Source organism: Bidens hawaiensis, unplaced genomic scaffold (genome assembly GCF_021521415.1).
Source record: "Bidens hawaiensis isolate Kalapana, Puna unplaced genomic scaffold, B.hawaiensis_p1.1 tig00020892_1, whole genome shotgun sequence".
NCBI classification, from domain to species: Eukaryota; Viridiplantae; Streptophyta; class Magnoliopsida; order Asterales; family Asteraceae; genus Bidens; species Bidens hawaiensis.
The window spans coordinates 127,784-137,273 of record NW_027493217.1 but is presented as its reverse complement, the minus strand read 5'-3'; the positions used below and the strand labels follow the sequence as shown (position 1 = coordinate 137,273).

At 36.5% G+C, this 9,490-nt stretch overlaps 1 pseudogene; it reads right to left on the bottom strand.

Moving 5' to 3' along the window:
* Window positions 1-6,338: 6,338 nt before the first annotated feature.
* LOC143561978 (transcription factor MYB21-like) lies at window positions 6,339-7,887 on the bottom strand (annotated as a pseudogene).
* Window positions 7,888-9,490: the final 1,603 nt, after the last annotated feature.

Genomic DNA, 9,490 nt, shown 5'->3' with positions numbered 1-9,490 from the left:
TCGCTTAAACGTGGGAAGATCCTTTTATTCACACTTTCCACATATCTGATTGGGCGACGCTGAGGTAACGTGGGAGCAACATGATTCAAGATCATTTGGAGGAATCTTGGATACATGAGAAATCTCTCACGCGCCATCGCTCTTCTTTGTCGATCTATCTCGTAAAAGACCATCTGATTAAAGCTGTAACGCTTATTGTAAGTCAGAGCAGTCATCGCCGACTGCATGGTCGCGCCCATACCATCAGTACCAGCCTTTCTCCCCGACATGCATACTATCATTACGTGCATGAGAAAGCGCCACTGGTCTAGCAAGAACCCCTTGCGCCTCTGAGTATCCCTAAGGGACCAGAGTATCCCATCCTTAAAAACGCACCATCTCGGAATGGAGCTACAAAATCTGTCGGATCATCTCTTGTTTCATCTCCGAACTGTAAAGCCACCCGGATCTGTTCAGATGAGAACTGAACAATCTGATTATTAACCGTTGCACGCATCACCGGGGGCTCGACACGACAGTCATATTCCACGGTCTGCCAGAAATCTTCAATGTTCGGCAAAGATATCGGCAGAGTTGTGGTAATCGCGTGGAATATACGCGAGCGAAGTAAAAATGTGATGATCTTTCCTCGAGTATTATTAGGGCTCGGTACCCTCCTTCCTCGAGTATTATTAGGGCTCGGTACCCTCTTTCCTCGAATATTAGTAGGGTTCGGTTCCCTAGTTCTCGAATATTAGTAGGGTTCGATTCCCTCTTCGTTACCATACAACCATACATCATACCTCGAGTATTATTAGGGCTCGGTACCCTTTCCGTAACCATACAACCATACATTATCATTTCTTTCTTTTATTATCTCTATCACGTTCATACACATAAACATACATAACATACTTACCATATACATAGCGTTACAACCTGACAGTACGTGCAATATCCGAAGATCGTTCACGTATCATCAAGCAATCATTCATACATTTCACATTATCCACATAAGCATACACTTATCTCTTAGGATAAGCGTATTAACAAACATATTGAGTATGCACACAGCCCCGAAAACATAACACATAAATGGGGCTAGAAACTCACCAGAACACGGTTACGTTCACCGTTAATCGTAATCCCTTTCTTCAGTTGTGCACGGCTGACTGTATAACAAGTATACGTATCAATTAACCATCACTTCTCATAATGTATTTCTATCTTTATATGACCCACAACGAACGGGGGTCCGGGGGCAGCGCCCCTGGCAGCGGGGTCTAGGGGCGACAGCCCCTAGCAGGGTCCAAGGGGCAGAGCCCCTGGCTGGGGTCGAGCTGCCAGGTCAGCTTGGAAAAATTTTATTTCCATTAACTGTCTTAACACATTTTTCATTAGATTTTTAATTTATTTTCTAAACGAACTTGGCTTTAGGCGAAGTTACCATTTAGGCGAACTTGGCTTTAGGCGAAGTTACCATTTAGGCGAACTTGGCTTTAGGCGAAGTTACCATTTAGGCGAACTTAGCTTGCAGGCGAAGTTCATCAGGCGAACTTGGCTTGCAGGCGAAGTTCATCGCTTTGAAGGCGAAGCTGCCCAGTTACAGGCGAAGTTGCCCAGATCAGCCGCTGTTTGGTTTCTAACCAGCTTTTTGGGCGATTTTAACACCCTTGTTATGGTTCAACATCACCCACTACGCTTCCCGACCATTTTCGGTCATATCTACGCTAAAAAGCTTGGATCTTTAAACTTTAAAGATCAAGAATCATACCTTTTTGGGCTTGTTTGGATCTCGTTTACTTGCTAGCACACTAATCGCTCTCTCTCGGACCTGCCCGATTCTTCCCTTGGCTCGGCCGGCCGGCGAAGTTAGTGTGGTATGTGTGTGTTTTGGAAGTGTGAAAGGATAAGATGGAAATGAAGATATTTTGGGTTTAGGGGATATTTATATCCCTTAGATCCCATTCTCATTTAACCCATCTTAATTAATCCAAGTCCATGGTCCGCTCCTTCCCCGACATTAATCAATTACGCGAAATCACTAAACATAACTTCCTTTATTCATCATTAAAATTTTAGGATGTTACAAAATTGCAATAAAACCAACGAATCAGCACGTTTTCAACACGTTACAACTCGTTTTAACAGCAAAAGCTCTTTTAAGCGATTTTTTTCAGTTCGTTTAAGCACTTAACAACTCGTCTAAGCGATTTTTCAGTTCGTTTCAGCACCTAACAGCTCGTTTAAGCGATATTTCAGTCCGTTTCAGCACCTAACAGCTCGTTTAAGCGATTTTTCAGTTCGTTTCAGCACCTAACAGCTCGTTTAAGCGATTTTCAGTCCGTTTCAGCACCTAACAGCTTGTTTAAGCGATTTTTCAGTCCGTTTCAGCACCTAACAGCTTGTTTAAGCTATTTTTCAGTCCGTTTCAGCACCTAACAGCTCGTTTAAGCGATTTTTTAGTCTGTTTCAGCACCTAACAGCTCGTTTAAGCGATTTTTCAGTCTGTTTCAGCACTTAACAGCTTGTTTCAGCACATTTTGACCAAAATTGGTTGTTTTGGTTCGGGTCGGAACAGGTTAGGATCAACAGGTTCGGGTCAAAACGGGTCCGAGTCGAATGGGTCCAGGTCGGAAAGGTAAAAATGGGTTTCAGGTCGGTTCGTATGCATATGAAAGAGTTGAAAACCAGTAGCTATGCTGCGTATGATCATCTTATGGAAAGAAATCTGAACCTGTTGACCCTAACCTAAAACCCGTTTTGACCTTTCCGACCTGATCCCATTCCGAACCGGACCCGTTCTGACCCGAACCTGTTGACGCTAACTCGTTCCGACCCGAACCAAAACAACCAATTTTGGTCAAAACGTGCTGAAACAAGCTGTTAAGTGCTGAAACAAACTGAACAATCACTTAAACGAGCTGTTAGGTGCTGAAACGAACTGAAAAATCGCTTAAACGAGCTGTTAGGTGCTTAAACGAACTAAAAAATCGCTTAAACGACCAGTTAGGTGCTTAAACGAACTGAAAAATCGCTTAAACGAGCTGTTAGGTGCTGAAACGAACTGAAAAAAACGCTTAAATGAGCTGTTAAGTGCTGAAACAAACTGAAAAAAATCGCTTAAACGAGCTTTTGCTGTTAAAACGAGCTGTAACGTGTTGAAAACGCGCTGATTCGTTGTTTTATTGCAATTTTCCGAACTTTTTTTGCAAATTTTCAGAATTTTAAAATTATATTTCTCATTTTTACTAGTTTTCGCAACTTTTAAAAGTTATTATGCAAAGTAAAAACATTGAAAACTTAAAAAAAATACCTAGATTACCTGCTATCCAGGTAAAATATATAGGATTGGAACAAAAATGAAAGTTTAATGACCTGATTATAACAAAAATTTTTATCAGTGACCTGATTGGAACAACTTTCAAAATTGGTTACTATTTTATGGAGTAATCCCTTTCTAGTACGTGTAGTGGAGGGCTACAAAATTGTGCGATTTGTGTCATGTGTCACCCAGTCAGCAAATGGGTGATTTTGTTTTAGTGGTGTTGTAGCCTAATACTAGGGCTCGCCGCTCGACGCCTGTTCGTCGCTCGCTCGAAAATCTCTCGAAAAATGCTCGTTCGATTTCCGCTTGATTTGGAAACGAACCGATAGGATCGGTTCGATTTGAAAACAAGCCAAGCACGAGCAAAGCTTCGCTCAGTTCGGTTCGTTTTGTTTTGCTCGAATTATTTTTTTAGTTAGTAAAATTTATATATAATATGTATTTATATAATATACAAAATTTTAAGGATTTTTTAATTTTTTACTTTGGTGTTGACTTCAAAGTTTAATTTAAACCCTAGTCACTTGTACAATACTTTCAAAAATCCACTTTTCCATAAACTTTCATGTCATTATATCGTTCAGTACTTCAATTACACATTTGAAAAACTAGCTACTGGTTCTCGTTACACTTGATACACGGACTATTTTTTCTATTGTTAGGTGAAAATATCGACTAGATATCTTCACTGAGCTTATTATGTACGTTTTATAACTAACTTTGAGATTTAGACATATTAGAGTTGGAACTATACATTTATTTAGTTGACAGTTTTGAATTAATGATATTTTGGAGTTTTAGAATTTTAAATTGAAAATTTTGTACGAAACCAAGCAAAACCAGGCCGAACCAAGCCACTCGATTTAAAACCAAGCCAAGTTCAAGCATAAAATATCGCTCATTTCTTTAAATTCAAGCCGCTCGGTTCGGCTCGGTTTCAAACCAAACCAAGTATGAGCATGCTTGCGTTCGGTTCGGTTCATGAACAGCCCTACCTAATACACACACACACACACATATATATATCACACACAAACGTATAATAATAAAACAACATCATGCGACAACTGCATGCCCCCCCCCCCTTCACATTTCACATTTCGCCCATTTGTAGCCCGGGAGAGCGATGTTTCCCCAACTTGTCGCCCCAAAATTTAACTTTGTCGCCCCTTTCTCCTTACCACTACGCATATCCTAATGGACAAGTTTGTCCCTAACTTACATGTTATAGAAGGTGTACCTTATACATTACAAGCTGTAAATTACCTAACATGTAGGTGTCTTAATTTGCATGTGTCTCATGTGTTATATATAATATAGATATAGAATAATTTATCATAAAAAAAAGGTTTGGTATTAATGTAACGTTTATCGTTTTCATTTTGAATTTTAATTACCAAAATATGTAAACTCCATTTTTCGTTTGTGTACACGTCAACCATCGAATCCCTACTAGGGCATTGGTAAAAAGAGGCATGATACAAGTCTATACGAACCCATCTAAGGACAAGGTTAACGTCTAATTTGTTCATTAAATTGTTTATGTTGTATCTAATTGTATAGATAACTTATAAATCGACAAATGGCTAATTTAAGGAGATTAAACAACAATAAACGGCTAACAAGTGAACCCAAATTCAACATCATTGATGCATATTAAGTGAACCCAAATTTCATCATTTTGAGCCCTGGTTTTGGTGTTTTAAGAGTATTCCCCAAGTTTAACAATCTTTTTATATATTTGGTATGTATTGTAAGAGTGAGTGAGACCGTATTTTTTTTTTTGTATTTGTTTATGCATCTAAGTTTTATCATTTTTATTTTAGTTTTTAAGATTTCGTAAAGGTTTTTAATAATCTAACTTCTATCAAAAGATAATATTTCGTTTTTTATGTTTTATTCCGGATCATAAGTACACTTTTTGTACCTATTTAGACTATTTATAAGGGCAAATTTTTTTGGTCTGATACAACTTGAACTTAACTAGATTTTTAATAACTTTTACAAGTTTATCTTGCAACAATATTGATTTCAATTAATATTGTTTGAATTCTTTAAGTTTTTGTTAGTACTTCATTATGATTGCCAATATGTTATTGTCAATGGAATTTTGTTTTTTCTAACCGCGTATGGATCACGTCATATACCCAAATGAGCGTTCTTAAGATTAGATGTCAATCGTCCATACTGATTTTAACACTTCAAACCAGACTCACTCAGAACCATTATCAAGGAGCAAACCCACGACATGAGAAAACACACTTGAGTCAGGCATCTAACCTGACACCTTAAGATCTCAAACCTTAACCATCACCCTCATGTCATTAGACCAGAGGACCAACTAAAAATATTGTTTTATTTAACTAATAAAACATGCAGTTTTTACTTAATTTATGTGAATTGGCATGTATAGTTAATTAAATATGATTTACAAAACTCAATATTAAATTTGTGGAGTAAGGAAATGTTGTCGGGAAACTCGTGGTCCAACGTCTAGTTTTAGTTGAATATTTATATGTTAAACATAAATGATCATTGAATATTTATATGTAAAATAGATAGATATAGTTCCAAATATGTACAAAATCAGTTCTCTCTTTCAGTCTGCACCATGTGAAAAATCAATATATAGGGATTTTTATTGCCTGAAACTGTTTGATGCATGTGTTACAGGAACTGCTGGTAAGGTACAAGTAACTAGCATGACAAAACTCGGAGTTCATAGTCAATTTCAATCTTAGAATTGGATCAAAGGAGATACGGGTTGAAAGGACCCCGCACTTTTTTCTAATTTATGCGTTATCTGTAATAACAAAAATCGATTCTTTGTCGACATGACAATAGAAATAAAATGTTAGTCAAAATTAGTTTATATTGTTGCATATGGACAAAACTTTCTTCCCAAACAAAGTATTATAGTTTTGATAATTATGGTTTAATTTCTAAAACAAACTAAAGATGAAACTGATGTCACCTTAAACATCATATAATCCAATATCAAATCGAAAATGACGTTATATTTACACTAGAAGTTCAAAATAGTTCGGTAACCTGACTCAATCTGACAAAAAGAATTTGACAACATGAATGGATAAACAATTTGTATCAAATATGGATAGACACACGAAGGTTGAAAATTTGTGTCATGTGTAAAAGAAATTCTTGATTATGTAACTAGATCAAAGCAAGCTAGCTAGGTGCTTTTCTTGAACCAAAAGCTCTAATAAAACTCAGTGTCATGCATGGTGATTGACAAATTTATTTTACTACTTTTATACAACAATTCAAGCCAAAAAATAAAATCTATAATCTGAATCATGCATATAGAATCTTCAGATTTTGAAAATTTCTATGTGCTATGAGTTAAAAACATGGACCAAATGATTGTTCCATCACATCTTGGTTTGGATGATCACGATCAAGGTTTCACATAAAGCAGCTCCATAAGCTGTCATCAGATACGTTATCCCACCATCTTGCAACATCTTGAGCCGTCACACGTGAATTTTGTTGTTGTTGCCCGTTGGTTACCGACTGGCATTTGAGATCAGCAGTGGTTTCTATGAGTCCGGCGTGGGGTGGTTGATCAGTGATCATTCCTACATCATACACTTCTGATTCTGAAGATGTGGAGTTATTCATTGTGTCTTGAAGTTTTTGGTCTTGATAATCGTAGCTAAATTGAGCTTCATATTTTTTATTTTTTGTGCCTTGCGACGGCTTTCCTTTCTTCTTGAAATGAGTTCTCCAGTAGTTCTTTATTTCATTATCCGTTCTTCCCGGTAAATATCTAGCTATCGTAGACCATCTATGTGTAACAAGACATATGAATACGGTTTTAAAGATCATGAAATAAGTTTAACAATTATTGAAAGAAGTATAGATAGAGATGAAGATGGATTACTTGTTTCCCCATAAAGCATGAAGTTCTATAATGATGCCTTCTTCTTGCGGTGATAGTTGGCCTTTCTTAAGGCCAGGTCGTAAGTAATTCACCCACCTTAACCTACAACTCTTCCCGTTCCTCTTCAAACCTAAACATCAAAGACAAAATCAAGATTAAAAGCCGAAAAAGGAACTAAAGAAGTAAGTTAAGATAATCTCGCCCAGGATATCAAGCGCGAATCCGACAATAAACAAAGTATGCATGTGTAGGTACAACTGCCTTGTTATCTAGAGTCATTAAATGCTCTATAGAAAACATTCATGATATGATTACAACAAGTTAGTTGCAGATACCTGTGCATCTCTCACAAAGCATGTGTTTCCAACAAAGTATGCATGTTTTCTTTTGATATTTAAGTAGCATAATATTTTAAAAAATTAAAATTTTCAAAACTTGAAATCTAGATTATACCTGAGCAACCAGCAACTGAGCTCCATCTTCCTTCTCCATGCAATGCAACATAATCCATAAGCAACTTATCCTCTGTGAGTGTCCAAGGTCCCTTCCTCCACCCGCCGTCCGCCACTCTCCATCCCATCAAGCCGTCCATTTTGCTCTTTTCCACTTATATAGTCTCTTGTCTCCAATTCATGCAACACAATATGCTCTTTAACTTGGAACACCTCCTTTATATATATATATATATATATCCTCAAGCTAGCATCAGCAAATTTGGTGCCCCTTTAAAAAATATGGTGATCTCACAATCTTGATGACACTACCTTTTATTTATATTCAAATCTAATATGGGATCTTATAATTTATTAACTAAAATATCTCTCAAATCCTGCCTAGCCAGTTGGGATCCAGCAAGTGTCCTTATTCCTTACTACTTAAAACAACAAAGAAAACATTCCTGATATGATGACTACTTAGCCATGCTTAAGTCATACTTACAATGATAACACAGAATCTAAAGGAGAGCATTGTTTTAATATTAAAACTTAAAAAACTAACATAGTGGTTGTTGGTGTCTCCTTGAAAACAGCCCATGTCCAATCCCTGGATAACATATGTTGATACACGTAACATGTCTTCTTTTGTTGCTATTGATCTTAGCGTAGAAGAACCTTCTAGTTACTATTTCGGGTGGTGGAACGTTAGAATATTATAAAGGTGACGCGTCAGCCCATCGACACATGTTGTGGTGCTTAGTTAATTAGCAGTCTTTTGTACTATTGAAGGCAATTTTTAAAGGTGTAGGTCATTAGTTTAAGTGATTATATGCTAATTTGGACAGTGATGTGTAACACCTAAACTATATATTAATCAAAAGCTTTCCCGATGAAGAATGGGTGTTAGCATTATTAATATTATATGATCAGATTCGTAATTCTTTATTTGATTCTATGTACGTCAAAGGTGGAATGAATTTGGTCAGTTTCTTTTTGAACAACTTAATTAGAAGTTCCCCTTCAAACTTAAACGGCTTAAAAAGTGTCTACGTGGATTCGCAAGACGTCGAAGATGGTTACACGTGATTGAATCAACGGTTGAAACTTTGTCCTGGTGTTTTAGGTACATTAAGTAAAGAAAATGACCTTAATTTAGCTTTCTTCATGTATAAAGATATTATGGTTTGAAAAGCCAGCTTCTAGAATTTGTTCTTTCTTTTAGTTTTAATGCAAGGTTATGAGAATCTTGATGGCTTCCCACAAAAGCTTTAATTATAAGCAAGAATGGTATGAATTATTGAAGTTTTTCTGGAGGTAGAAAGGTGTATGCATAAGACTTCAAATCTATTTTATGTAGTAAGAAAAGAATCATGTTGTTGTTGAAGGTTTAACTAAAATAGTAATAGCATAGTAGTCATCATTAAAATAGAAAGTGACTCTCTTTGGCATGTTAAACGGTTGTAATTAAAGTTCAATCCTATCAAACTTTTTTCGGTTTTAGTTCAAATTCAAGTTAAAATTTTTGGGTTGAGTTTGTACTTGCGGGGTATACCTACACCACGGAGCGTTAAAGCTAGGCAAAGGTTAACAAACGGGACGTCATTTTTTTCATGGGTTAAGGGGTGTTAAGTACAATATTAATTAAAATGTTAACGAGATTTAAAATCCTCTACACTAACACATAATAATTTAAATATTTTTTTAGATTAAATTGAGAGGGTTAAGTGGGGCTAAACCATTTTCTTTAGGTGAAAAGGAGTCAAGTGGGTGATGTTACGCCTATGTAAAGTTAAGGAACATGAATGCAGTGACGGATATATATACCACATAATTTCAGGGGGT